Below are 14,714 nucleotides of genomic sequence, written 5' to 3'. Positions count from 1 at the left end.
GTCTGGGCAGAGCGCCTGGACTGACGAGTTTGCTGAGCAACCTCCTCTGCAGCTGGAGAGGAATGGGAGACCGCTGGAAGTAAGGCTCGGGATTCTCGCTGTGCGGCGACAGAAATCTGACGCCTAACATTGTCTTCCTCCATGAAGCTGTATTAGGACTCCATTTACATGGTCAGGCTTTTTCATGACAAACAGACAAAGCAGTTCGGTATAGTCTGGCAGTCCTTGAGCTGTGAAAATGTGATTGCAATTTAGCATATAAAACCCATTGATGCTTTCTTTGGTTAACCTTAAAATAGTTATAAAAAAATTGCATATATAGGAAAGCAGTATTGGCTTGGCTGTCTTCAGTCAGGGGAAGAGGTCATCTATATGTATTGTAAAAGAATGGCAGTGGGATGTGCCCTCTTCCAGGGCTTCAGGACCGTGGTCATGGCTCGGGTGAACATAGAGGGGCTATGTTGTGCCCCTTGAGAGATCATAGTCCAAGTATATTGCTGGCACCATATGTAAAAACAAACAAGCAGTGGCTTGCAGCATGTAGAAATAAACTGAAGAAGGCATTGGCCAGGTCAATCACCATAAACCATAGAAAAATAAATAGAATTGATAAAAACAGAGTGTGTGGGTTTGGCACCATAGATGTGTCCACCAGTACTATAACTTTATTGACAGCACATAAGTCATGTATCATCCATAACTTGATAAAAATAATTGCAGATTGTGAAATGGAGGGTGGATATTGCAAGTTTCCTTGGTAGCAAAACTTCCAATTTCAATTCCACCTTTACAAACTGGATTTTCAACCTGCCAATATTGAGTCTGGGATCAGTGCCATTAGTTCAACGCCCACATGATCTACAGATGTGTCCTGTAAAAAAGAAAAGACTGCATACTTCTTCAGCAAATAGATCAATATCCCTGATTATGTGGCGCCCCCAGGAGTATGGTCGCCACAGTGGCTTTGCCTTCCTCCAGGGGAGGGTAATGCCAGGCTTGGAGGCAATGATGGGTCTCTCTCACAGTCAATCCTTACATGCAACACAGTTCCACTCCAGGCCAGCAGGGCGACCTCTGAACTAGGATTAAGGGGAGGAGTGCTCTCTGTGGGACAGGAGGAGGAAATAGTTAGTTAGTCTGCGGAGGGTGAAGTGTGCAGACGTGGAGAGAGAAGCTGGAGGTTGAGCTGCGGAAGGCAAGCTCCCTCAGCTTGAGAGCGCAAGAACTGGAGCCTGGTCTCCACGGTGGTACGGATACTTACGGTCCTGCCACAGACACCAGAGGAGTAGGAGGCTGTAAATGCCCTACTCTCATCTAAGACTTGGGACACAACAGTAAAACGGATAGAGAGCCGGGATCCAGGAGGTCCCTGATCAGGCTACAGCTGTCTGTCATACAAGTGAGAGTTCTAGGAACATCTGACAGGAGGAACTTCAGAGTAACTAAGTACTGGAGTGCTTCACACCACACAAGCGCTAGGAAGGAGACTGCACAGCCCGTCTGTGAGAGAGCATCCCAGAGTTGCTTCCAGGCTAGCCTGCTCCATTACCATCTGTAATCAGGACCCTGGACTGCATTTATCAAGTAAAGGTACAGAAACTGCACCCCGCTGTGTCTTGTCTGCTTCCTACCCTGTCGGAACTGCTACATCCCCATGCCAACCACCTTTACACTGCCCTGGGGTTACAGCTTCACCTGTGGGGAGCTACACCATCTAAGCTGCAACACACCATCAGCCCCACAGGATCTGCTCACAGCGTTGGCTAACACCTCACTTGCCAAACACCACAGGTGGCGTCACGAACTTTCCATATAAACTACATTACAAACATCTTTCGCCATTGACTTGGGCGCCCAGGGCCACGGACCATGTCACCGCTGCTGTGACACATCCCCCTGACACCGGCCCGGTACCGAGTACCCCACAGCCCTGGGAGGGCGACCCAATTGCACTTCTGATTGCATCGGGACCGACCAGGAATTTGAGTGGAGTATCCTCAACCTCTGTCTGGGTGAGAGATGTTGTTTCTCTATTGTATTTTTGTGGGGGGACTGTAAGAGTATACGTACTTTCATGGGTTGTGGAATCAGTATGCCAATACCCTATTAAAATCTGGAGCTCGATGTTGGTGGGTGTCATGCTTCTTCCAACTGGGGACTAATTTGCATTTCAAATCTGAGATCCAGAAACTTTTTGTTACTTTGGTGGAAGAAATTATCCAAAGGTTCTCCTTTTCCCTGCATGACATCCTGGAGAATGGGGGTCTGGCAAGCTGCTTACTAGGGTATTTGTCTCCTGGTATTTCCAGGAGTCCTTGCGTGGAGTAAATTGTGCACAAAAGTATGAGCTTTGAGGCATAAAAGATGATGATGATAATTATGTCCCCCCACCATATAATGATAAATACTGTAGATTATCAGTCTAAGCTATTATTTCCTGTCTTCTCCTGTTCTGTTTAATTATATACCTCCATGTCATATTCATCTTTTTGTTTATTATTGTTTTCACAAACTACATTAATTAATAAAACTATAATGGATGCTGGACATGGATGTAGCATAAGGCGTGCAGTCTATATAATTACTTGGAAGGAAGGTAGGGCTACTTGGATTGGTCATCTGACAGTCAGAACAAGTCTCATGATATTCTGTGTTTGACGGCTGGCACACGTCCAGTCATCGGGAATGTATATAGAAGTATAAATGATGTTGCAACTGACACATCTTCCTGTGTAAATATTTGTTTTGCATAAAATTCAGCAATCTTGTTATATTCTTTTCCTCATGCCTTTTATTCCTAACTTCCTCTGCCATCTTATAAAATGCTTCAGGGTCCTGTAACACCTCATAATACCTGAGGCTGGGACACTGCTTTCTACTCATTAACCCATTCTTCCATTCCTTCTTATCTAATGCTCCCCCCTTCATGATCGGAGGGTTTCTTAACATTTTCTTTCCTCACTCCACTATGGGTCATATCTGTCTTATAGATATCAACTGACTGCTCCCACCCATTCTATCATTTGAATTCTGAATGCATCTGAGGGACATGTGTGTGCATCTTGAGACAAATTCTCACGGGATTGTAAACAGTTGGATATGTGACTGTAAAAGCTGTATGTTCTCCTTATATCCGAGTAAAGGTGTCTTCAGTGAACATAGTGATGTCTAGGTATCTTGAACACAGTAATATAGGGAATTAACCAACAACTAACACCAAAGTATTTCACAAATCTTGTGTATCCAGAAACTGCGCAGTCTAAAAGTACCTCATAAATTGTTAAAATTTCTGTTTCCTGAACACTTTCACTCTAAAACATTTCAAAAAAACCATCTCACAGAGAAATGTAGTGACAGTAAAACAATAACTAAAAAGTAACAATACCCCTCGGATCTTACAGAGATATCTGTACAAATCAAAGCAATTACCATTCAAGCAATTCTCTTTCTACCTGAACAAATTTTAACAACTAACCTTATAATTATAGTATGCAGAACAAAACCAGTTTAACCAATTCTCTAATTTTGCAACATATATATATATATATATATATATATATATATATATACACACACATGGAATGCATTTAAAAATTTTAACCACATGCTAGTACGCTTCCTGCCGGCAAATCATACACAATACAAAAGACAAAAGACAGAATAAATTCAAAACTGGCACTGACATCAAATACTGCGAATCCTTGACACCAAAACATTTCACAATTTACTTATCTATATGCCAGCTTGATTTGTAGAGATGAAAAATCTACACCTGGGCAAACCATACTTTTCAGGGAGAGAGCAATCACTCAGTCACATCAACACGGTAATTGAAATTACCCTTCCACCCGTTTAGAATAAAACCTATGCTGCAGCTAAAACACCATCATCTTAGCCAGATGATGTCCAGTGGGAAACCCACAAGAAGTCACCAACCACTTAGAGGTTGGAAAATCACTAGTAATCAAGCCCCTACTCCCACTTACCCACTGAGAGGGACACAGTCCAGACTTCTGTGATCATCGATGAAGCCGAGAGCAGGACCGGAACCAGTGTGTGTTACGCCGCGCTCACCAGGAGGCGGGGCTTCGGTCCCGACGTCTCTCCCTCCGGTACGGCAGTCCCTCGGGGGCTCCCGTCGGGTGTGCACGCGCAGCTCTCGTCCCCAGAGCTCCTTCTCCATGTCACGTTTGCGCTTGCGCGCTCCTGTCAGTGCTGTCTCCGGGTCAATCCTCTCTATGGTAAAGGAGGACCTGACCCGGAAGCTGTAGTAGTCAGGTGCTTCTGCTAGAGGACCTGACCCGGAACCAGTAGTAGTCATGTGCTATATCAGGCGACCTCCCCCTATGGGAGGTGCCTTATTATTGTTGTGCTCCTTGGCTGGGACGTCTGTGTCTCTGCCAGGCTGTTCTCTGTACTCAGGTCCTCTGTTCCGCCTTGTGTTCTCTGTGCTCCTGGGCACCCTTTCTGAACTTCCATTCCGCTCTGTCTTTGCTCAGTCCTGTGTTGTGAGTTCATTTTCCCCTTCACCGTTGATGTCTGATGAACTCCCTCTGCTGGTGAAGAGAGGAGGTGAAATTGATTGGGTTGAGAAGAACCTGTCATCTGAACAGGTGGAGCCTGATTGGACACCCGGAATCACTGAGTGGATATAAGGCAGCCGACGCCCTACAGGGGTGCTGGTGATCCTTTCTGCTCTGAGCTCTTGCAACCAGTTATGTTGTGAGTTCATTTTCCATTTCACCATTGAGGTCTGATGAACTCCCTCTTCTGGTGAAGGAAGGTAGTGAGGCTGATTACCAAGAACCTGAGCAGGATGATGATGACTGGGTGACTGGAATTGCTGACTGGATATAAGGCAACTGATGCCCTTCTGCCTTGCTGGTGATCTCTCTGAGGGATTCTAGGAGACCAGTCTGATTCCTGCTCCTTAAAAGCTAAGTTTTCTGCTCTGCTTTTTGCATTTGTGTTTTGGTTTTGTTTTGCCTTGTTTTTCTGGATTTCTGCCATTCCCTGCTGGGGTGAGCTGAATTCCTTTTTGCTCTGTCTTCAGAAAATACCTGAGTACTGATATAGTCTTTTTGAAGCCTAGCGTCTTCAGGGCTTTTTTCCCTATCAGTCTGTTGGCTTTTGTTTTGATAGGGTTTTGGCGGATTGCAGACAGCAGCTTTTCTATCCTTTCCAATTTAGTTAGCTTGGGCCCCATCATTTGCTCAGCCTATCTTTCTATCTGTGTGAGTGTTTTGGGTTTTGCTAATTTTTATCGGAAATTTATAGCAAAATTTTCTAGTATTGCAAAGCCATTGACTGATCTGACTAAGAAGGGTGCTGATGTGTTGAATTGGTCTCCGGAGGCTGTTTCTTCCTTTCAGGAGCTGAAGCGAAGATTCACTTCTGCCCCGGTTTTGCGGCAACCTGATGTCTCACTCCCGTTCCAGGTAGAGGTGGATGCTTCTGAGATTGATGCAGGAGCTGTTTTGTCCCAAAAGGATCCTGTAACATCTAAAATGAATCCCTGTGCTTTCTTTTCCCGAAAGTTCTCTCCATCTGAACGTAACTATGATGTGGGGAATCGGGAACTGTTAGCCATGAAATGGGCATTTGAAGAGTGGAGACATTGGTTTGAGGGAGGTAAACATCAAGTCGTGGTCCTCACTGACCACAAGAATTTGATTTACCTGGAGTCGGCCAAACGCTTGAACCCTAGACAGGCTAGGTGGGCCTTGTTTTTTACACGTTTTGATTTTGTGGTCTCTTTTCTTCCTGGCACTAAGATTGTCAAGGCTGACGCTCTCTCTAGTAGCTTCTTTGCTGATTCTCCTGTGGTGACCAAGCCTGCTACCATCTTAGGCGAAGGGGTAGTTCTTTCTGCCATCTCGCCCGATTTGAGACGTGCTCTGGAAGAGTCCCAGGAGTACAAACCTGAGCGTTGTCCCAGTGGAAAGTTGTATGTTCCTGACCAGTGGAAAAAGAGAGTGATGTCTGAAGTTCATTGCTCTGCTTTGGCTGGTCATCCAGGTATTTTTGGTACTAGAGATCTGGTGAGTCGGTCTTTTTGGTGGCCCACCTTGTCTCGTGATGTCAGGAATTTTGTGCAGTCCTGTGGGACTTGCTCCCGGTCTAACCCTTGTTCTCACTCTAGTGGGTTGTTGATGCATTTGCCGGTCCCCAGGAGGCCATGGACCCATATTTCAATGGATTTCATCTCTGATATACCTGTCTCTCAGAGAATGACTGTTATTTGGGTGATTTGTGATAGGTTCTCTAAGATGGTTCGTCTTGTACCACTCCCTAAGTTGCCATCTTCCTCAGAGTTGGTGCCCCTGTTTTTGCAACAGGTGGTTCGTTGCACGGGATTCCTGAGAACATTGTATCTGATAGAGGAGTTCAGTTTGTGTCTAGATTTTGGAGGACTTTCTGTTCCAAGCTGGGAATTCAGTTGTCCTTCTCTGCTTTTCACCCTCAGACCAATGGGCTGACGGAGAGAACAAACCAGACCTTGGAGTCGTATTTGAGATGTTCTATATCTGCTGATCAGGATGACTGGGTCTCATTTTTGCCCTTGGCCGAATTTGCTTTAAATAATAGAGCTAGTTCTTCCACTTTGATGTCACCTTTTTTTTGTAACTTTGGATTTCATCCTCGATTTTCTTCAGGGCAGGTGGAGCCTTCGGCCTGCCCAGGTGTTGACACTGTGGTGGAGAGAATGCACCAGATCTGGGACCAAGTGTTGGATAAGTTATCTCTCTCCCAGGAAAAGGCCCAGCAGTTTTCCAACCGACATAGGACCATTGGTCCCCAGTTTAAGGTTGGTGATATGATTTGGTTATCATCAAAAAATATCGCTATGAAGGTGGCTTCTCCTAAGTTTAAGCCTAGATTTATTGGACCTTACAAGATTTTGGAGATTATTAATCTGGTCTCTTTTCGTTTGGCTCTTCCTGTCACATTTAAAATCCATAAGGTGTTTCATAAGTCCTTGTTGAAGAGGTTTGTTGAACCAGTTGTTCCTGGGGTGGCACCTCCTGACCCTGTATTGGTTGAAGGTAACATGGAATATCAGGTAGAGAAGATACTGGATTCCCATCTGGCTAGACAGAGACTCAAGTATTTGGTTAAGTGGAAGGGTTATGGTCAGGAGGATAATTTCTGGGTCTCTGCCTCTGATATTCATGCCAAAATATTGGTGCGTGCCTTTCATCGGGCTCACCCTAATCGCCCTGGTGGCGTGGATGAGGGTTCAGTGACCCCTCCTCAAGGGGGAGGTACTGTTGTAAGTTCATTTTCCCCTTCACCATTGAGGTCTCATGAACTCCCTCTTCTGGTGAAGGAAGGTAGTGAGGCTGATTACCAAGCATCTGAGCAGGATGATGATGACTGGGTGACTGGAATTGCTGACTGGATATAAGGCAACCAACACCCTTCTGCCTTGCTGGTGATCTCTCTGAGGGATTCTAGGAGACCAGTCTGATTCCTGCTCCTCAAAAGCTAAGTTTTCTGCTCTGCTTTTTGCATTTGTGTTTTGGTTTTGTTTTGCCTTGTTTTTCTGGATTTCTGCCATTCCCTGCTGGGGTGAGCTGAATTCCTTTTTGCTCTGTCTTCAGAAAATACCTGAGTACTGATATAGTCTTTTTGAAGCCTAGCGTCTTCAGGGCTTTTTTCCCTATCAGTCTGTTGGCTCTTGTTTTGATAGGGTTTTGGCGGATTGCAGACAGCAGCTTTTCTATCCTTTCCTATTTAGTTAGGTTGGGCCTATCTTTCTATCTGTGTGAGTGTTTTTTCATCTTGCTTCACCGTCATTATATGTTGGGGGCTGCCTATTGCTTTGGGGTCTGCTCTGGGGCAGTTTAGATTTCCCTTTCTGTCTTTAGGCTATTTAGTTTTCCGGCTGTGATCGAGGGGTCTAGGGCACCGTAGGAACCCCCCACAGCTACTTCTAGTTGTTGTTGGTAGGTTCAGGGGTCTGCAATCCGATAGCTGCCAACTTCTCTGGTTTTCTGGACTTAGCTAGTATTTCTGTTTTTGCCTCCTACGGTGACTCATTCATAACACAGTTAGTCCTGTCTACTGAAAGCTAAGTTTTTGCTCTCTTATTTTTCCATGAGATTTTGTCTGTTTGCTTCGTGTTTTGTGTTCAGCCTGCCTTTGTTGGGACGGGCTGAGATCCATTTTTGTCTCTGATCAGTTTATCTCTTTGCTCTGTTTTCAGAATATACCTGAGTGCTGATATAGTGATTTTGAAGTCTAGCGACTTCAGGGCCTTTTTCCCTATCAGACGGTTGGGACATTTTTGGTAAGGTTTTTTGCGGATTGCAGCCAGCATCTTTTCTGTCCTTTCCTATTTAGTTAGTTGGGCCCCATCGTTTGCTCAACCTGTCTTTCTGTCTGTGTTTGTGTTTTCATCTGCTTTTCACTGACAATACATGTTGGGGGCTGTCTATTGCTTTGGAGTCTGCTCTGGGGCAGTTTAGATTTCCCCTTTCTTTCTTTAGGCTTATTTAGTTCTCTGGCTGTGAACGAGGGGTCTAAGGCACCGTAGGAACCCCCCACGGCTACTGTTAGTTGTGGTGAATAGGATCAGGGGTCTGCAATCCGATAGCTACCAAACCCTCCGGTTTTCTGGACTTAGCTTGTATTTTTGTTTTTTCCACCTTCGGTGACTCATTCAAAACAGTCCTGCCCTCTGGCATCCTCTCGGTTCTTGTGCTCTGTCTCTTGCTCCGCTGTGCCTCCGGGCTCTCTCTCTGTCCCTATACTCTAAGACTCCTCCTGGCATGACTGCTGCTTCATTCTGTACTCTGTCGTGCTCCTCGCACGCGTCTTGCTGGGTTTATCTCCGGGCGTATTCCTCGTCACACGCCATTCGTGCTCACGTCTACCTGTTTCGCGCTATCCTATAATTAGCGCACTTCCGTGTACATACCTGGTGTTCCTAGTATCCCGTACCGTCCCTCAGTTATACCCATCCGTGTCTCCTGTGAGCCGTCCCTCTTGGTACCGGCTGTCGCAGTTTTGACATCTGTGGTCCTGCCCCTAACGATCCCTGTATAGGGGTCGGTCATCACCTGCTGCGCTCGGCCCAGGGGCTCCAGATCCGCGACCCAGAGGGTCCACTCTTGGACGTTGTTTGCTCCTGAACGTCACAGAGTGACAGTGAACTTGCTCAATACGTCTCCCTATCTTTTTTTTTCTTTTCAGGCTGGCTGAGGTAACAATCACATATGCAAACAACCAAAACAGCAAAGCAGGGAGGCAAAGCAGATAAGGCAGACAATTAAGGAAATCGTGACCAGGGTGGGTTTTTGGTGCTAGGACTTGTCAGATTGTTCAGTGTGTCCAAATCTGACAGCCGACTGACCTTTATCTCCGCATGGAAACACTGGAGGGTTATAGGTAAGATGAATAATTTTCTTACCTAGTAGGAGGTGCACATCTCCACCCTCAAGTGGTCCGGTCCAAGATTGGAGGTCTTCTTTGCGGCTGGTCAGGTTCGAACTTTTGTCCTAGCCCCTCGTTCGGGCACCAAATGATATGGCACACAAAATGCGTGTGTGTGACCCAAGGGAAAGACTAAACTCTTATGCTATGATTCCCCTCTTTCCTGTATAGCATCAAGTATGTAGAGTTTTGTTCGAGGCCTAAAATTTTCCTTGTTCATCCTTAGGCGTATTTCATCCTGTGTAAGTTCATCTTAGATCCATTTTTTTCTTTTCTTCCTTAAATACTTGTTTCTGGAGTGTCAGAACATCTTTTTCCAGGGTGATCCCTTTTCCTCTGTTTCTGTATCCATATTAGAGTACAAATGAAATATTTATGTGTCAGGCGGCATCACTGCTGCTTCTTTTGCTGTTACTTCAGCTAGTCTGTTGCCCACTGCTTCCCTTGAAGTGTCTCCAGTGTGTGTGCTTTTACTTTTACCACCGCAAATCTTCCTGGCATCAACAAGGAATCCATTAGTTCTTGTATGGTTTTGTGGTGTCTGAACGGCGTTCCGTTATCCGTGATGAAGTCTCTTTCCCTCCAGATTGATCTTGACAGCTTCATGTTGAGTGGACCTCTTGTATGCTTCTGTCAAGGTCCGCAGTCCTGCCTTTGGGTGTAGGCAGTGGTTTTGCTGGCAGCATGTATCTTCTGTGGCTACTGCTATACCAGTGTGCAAACGGCCTTCTTGGTCTATCAACAAAGAGCGTCAGGTCAGGATCTTCCAGGTGTTCTATTGCCTCCTGACAGCGAGACAATCATGTTCAGCCATTTCAGAGTCGACTACCTCTTCCACTAATGTGTCAGAGATGTGGTTTTCATCCTCCATCTTCCTCCCCGCACACGCACAAATCACACACATACTAGCAGGTCCAACAAAACTCAGCCCTATAAGATCCTACTTGTAAATATTCACAGTTTAGGATTATATTTTGTTCTTTATAATTGCCTATATGCAGACTAAGTTTAAAAACATGTGACTAAAATATATTTTCGAGTCTTTTCATCCATCCGAGATCCTGAGGACCTAGGAGCCCACCAGATTTTGCCCAATGACTGAGCCCTCATCATCAAGAGGTTCAACAGATGTACCCTTGAACCTAGAGATGACAGCCCGTTCCAAGTTCTGTCAACTATCACAGCAGTTCATGGGTCCACGCTTCCCACTGCAAGGAGATGCCGGATCCAGAGTCCAGCGGTGGCCACCACTCTTTATCCGCCTGATAGTTATCCTTTTTTTTAGCCCAGGGGGTAGTCAGTCACAAGGAGTAGTCACTCATGAGAAGGGTATACTAATATTTTGGTATAATGTCTCCACCCCAAGAGTAACATATCAATTTTTCTCATAGTAGAATGCCCAGGCCCCATGGCACAGTTTGATATCTGGTTAAGTATACAATTCATCTGTGTCACCACAGCTGAAAGGGGGGAAGGGTCAAACTGTGAGAATTGGACACTTGTTGGGTGGAACACTGGTGAACACGATTGGGGATACCAACCAATCCCAGCCCTACAGCGAAGAGGCAAGTGGGGAGCCAGCCTATTAACCTGCATGACCCTGACCAAAGCCCCTTTTAAGGGTCAGAGGGACCTTTCAGATCCAATACTCCCCGTCACTGCCGCTCACTGCCCCAAGGAGGGATGTATAGTTCTGATCCTCACCATTGAGAATCCCTCAAAGAATGACCAAGGGTTATATGTATTATCCTCAAGTACTAAACTTGGGAGGGAAAATGGTGACACAAAAGGTAAATTTTGGCTAAGAAGTATAGAAATTATTGGGGGCACCTGACCCACTCAAAGTCGAGAACAAGACAGCAGTTGTGTTTAAACCCACCATCCCCGTAAATAAGAATGCAAAGTGGATAAACTACCTATACTATAATCAACAACGGTTTATAAAATACACTGGGGATGCCATAAAGGCAATAATTAACCCATTAAGTTTGCAATAGCTATTTTTATATGCTTTGATCATATTTTCCTTAATTCTATTCTGCATAGCTCCATGCCTTAAGAAAATGATGATGACGACCATGGAAACCACAGTAATGACCATGCATGCCAACTTTGAAGATCCCCTATATGAAAGATACTCGTATGAACCCATGAGAAGAATGCCATATCCACATCCCCCGTAATATGTCTGCCTGAAGAACACCTGCGAGGGAGAAACTAGGATCTGACTTCCTCCTGTGCAAAGTCCGTTAGGAGGGGGTCCATCTACTAGAGATGGGTCGTCTCGTGTATACGGTGAAGATTAGTTAGTTGGGTTCCAGCATTGTTGAGATAGGCCGGGAGGACAGATCGATAGGCTCGACGAGATTAGGATTTTGATTTTGCATATCTTCAAAGGGGGGGACTGTTAAGGGGAGAATATATGGCATATGAATATATACAAGAATCAAACCTATAAGTTTATATGGACGTTTTGCTGAATATTAGAATCATGTAGCTTTAAGATATTTCTGGTTCTCTAAGACTTATTTCTGTATTTCCGTATCCACCTAGTCTCATCGAAAATGGGTTAGGCTAGGCCAGAAATAATAGTCAGTTGCATAATGATTATATAGTAGATATAGGACATATGAGATCAATAGTAATTTGCTATTTGGGGTAATAAGTAATTTGGAAAGAACCCATGATGTAATGCAATGAGACAGCTTGATTTTTGCTATAAAATGTTGTATACTTCTGGAAATAAATCAGAAATCATTTGAGAGACAATTGCTTGCATTTGTCTCGATTTCTCCGGCTGTAAGACCCCAGATCCAATTTGGAAGCAGACAATTAAGATGACGACACACACATTCTGTGTGCCATATCAAGAGGACCGAATATTGCACTGAGCACTTTATATATACTGTTTATTTGCAATAATTTATATGGAAATTACAAATTCATTTCATATATAGAACTATTTTATTGTAATGCACTGTATTAAGTATTGATGAATTTTTGATATGATTTCTTGCACTTTATGAATTTTCCAATATTTATTTTTGATATATCATTGGGTCTTCCTCCTGACCGATTGGTTTCTTTTTGTACCCCCTGCACACATTTATATATATTTTTTATGTCTTTTTAATGTCTATATTAATTGCATTTGTGAAAATAGAAAATAAAAAATAAAAAAATTCTTTTTCACACACACATCATCTTTGTCGTCATTAAATATTTTATATATATTTTTTATTTTATGGAATATTTTTTGGTGGTGTCTATAAAAAATAGTCGATATTGTATGAATATCTTTTTTTGTGTTCTCTCAGAATGTGTCTTCAGTGCTGCTGGTGGTATTCTGACAAATATGTGCAGCCGGCTGTCCCCTGAAAGTGTAGACCGCCTAACTTTCATCAAGATGTACTAGTCATGGATCTCCAAGTACTTTTGCTCTCTAATCACGGACTGTACAGACTAGATACTGCATTTTTTAGTGTGCTGCATTAATTTCACGTAACTGCACTCTGTGGTATCTTTAGTGTTGCTTCTGTGCTTACTGTGGCTGCTGATGATGTTAACAGAAATTTGTGGAAATGTGAACAGTCGTGGTTGGTGTACATCTGTTTTGTTGTCTGTAGTGGAAGATGTGTCGGTCCCAATTATACTATTTCTACTCTCATGACATTTATGCCGCTACTGTGTTGAAGTTGATGCCACTTTGGTGGTGTCTGTCAATAATTTTTGGAGATGTGAACACTCTTGGTTGGGTCTACTTCATACGTGTTGCCTATAGCAGTAGGCCTCCATGATTGTCGGCCTCCATTTCCTTGTACTCACCTACTTGTGTTAGGCTAGTTTCACACTTGCTTTTTTTTGCAGCGCGTTTTTCCCGCAAAAAAACGCATTGAAAAAACGCATACATAAGCATACAACTGCTGCGTTTTTTTCAAGCATTTTTATGAGCATGCATGAAAAAAACGCAGCGTTTTTATGCGTTTGTATGCGTTTTTAGCGCGTTTTTACCGCGTTTGCGTTTTTTTCCAACATTTTTAGGTGGCCCCTCACACTACCCAAACCATGACTTTACTAACCCTAACCCTGACCCTAACCCTAACCCTAACCCTGACCCTAACCCTTAACCAAATAATACTTAACCCTAACCCAAACCCTAAACCCTAACTAACCCTAACCCTAACCCTAACCCTGACCCTAACCCTAACCCTAACCCTGACCCTAACCCTTAACAAAACCATACTTAACCCTAACCCTGACCCTAACCCTAACCCTAACCCTAACCCTAATCCTGACCCTAACCCTGACCCTAACCCTAACCCTAACCCTGACCCTAACCCTTAACAAAACCATACTTAACCCTAATCCTGACCCTAACCCTGACCCTAATCCTTAACAAAACCATACTTAACCCTAATCCTGACCCTAACCCTGACCCTAACCCTAACCCTAACCCTGACCCTAACCCTAACCCTAACCCTAACCCTGACCCTAATCCTTAACAAAACCATACTTAACCCTAATCCTGACCCTAACCCTGACCCTAATCCTTAACAAAACCATACTTAACCCTAATCCTGACCCTAACCCTGACCCTAACCCTAACCCTAACCCTAACCCTGACCCTAACCCTAACCCTAACCCTAACCCTTAACAAAACCATACTTAACCCTAATCCTGACCCTAACCATGACCCTAATCCTTAACAAAACCATACTTAACCCTAACCCTGACCCTAACCCTAACCCTAACCCTGACCCTGACCATAACCCTAACCCTAAACCCCCTTAACTAACCCTAACTCTAACCCAAACCCCTAAATTCCATGGTTTAAAAAAAAAAATGCATATGCAAAAAAACGCATACATGAGCATGCCAGTGCACACATATGCGCATCCATAGGCTATAATGGCCATTTTTAGCGCAAAACGTGCGCATATGTGCGCATGCGCTTTTTTGCAGGGCCAAAAAATGCAACATGCTGCGTCTGGAAAATCCAATCGCACACCCCAAAAAAACGCAGCGCATGAAAATCGCATACATGCGCTGACCAGTGCGCAGGTATGCGCACCCATGTTAAATATAGGGGAAAAAACGCATGCGCAGGTGTGCGTTTTTTTCAGCGCTAAAAAACGCAAATGTGAAACCAGCCTTACTATCCTTAAATTTTTATGACAATGGTAGTCTACAAAACTGATATTTGTGCCACCTGAGTGTGGCTGAGCATGAAAGCAAGTAGAGGTGTTGCATGTGGTATCAGGGCTCCCAGCAAAGGA

Source organism: Dendrobates tinctorius, unplaced genomic scaffold (genome assembly GCF_039654945.1).
Source record: "Dendrobates tinctorius isolate UK_male_01 unplaced genomic scaffold, ASM3965494v1 ptg000060l, whole genome shotgun sequence".
NCBI classification, from domain to species: Eukaryota; Metazoa; Chordata; class Amphibia; order Anura; family Dendrobatidae; genus Dendrobates; species Dendrobates tinctorius.
The sequence above is the reverse complement of the archived record's forward strand: the minus strand, read 5'-3'. Positions refer to the sequence as shown.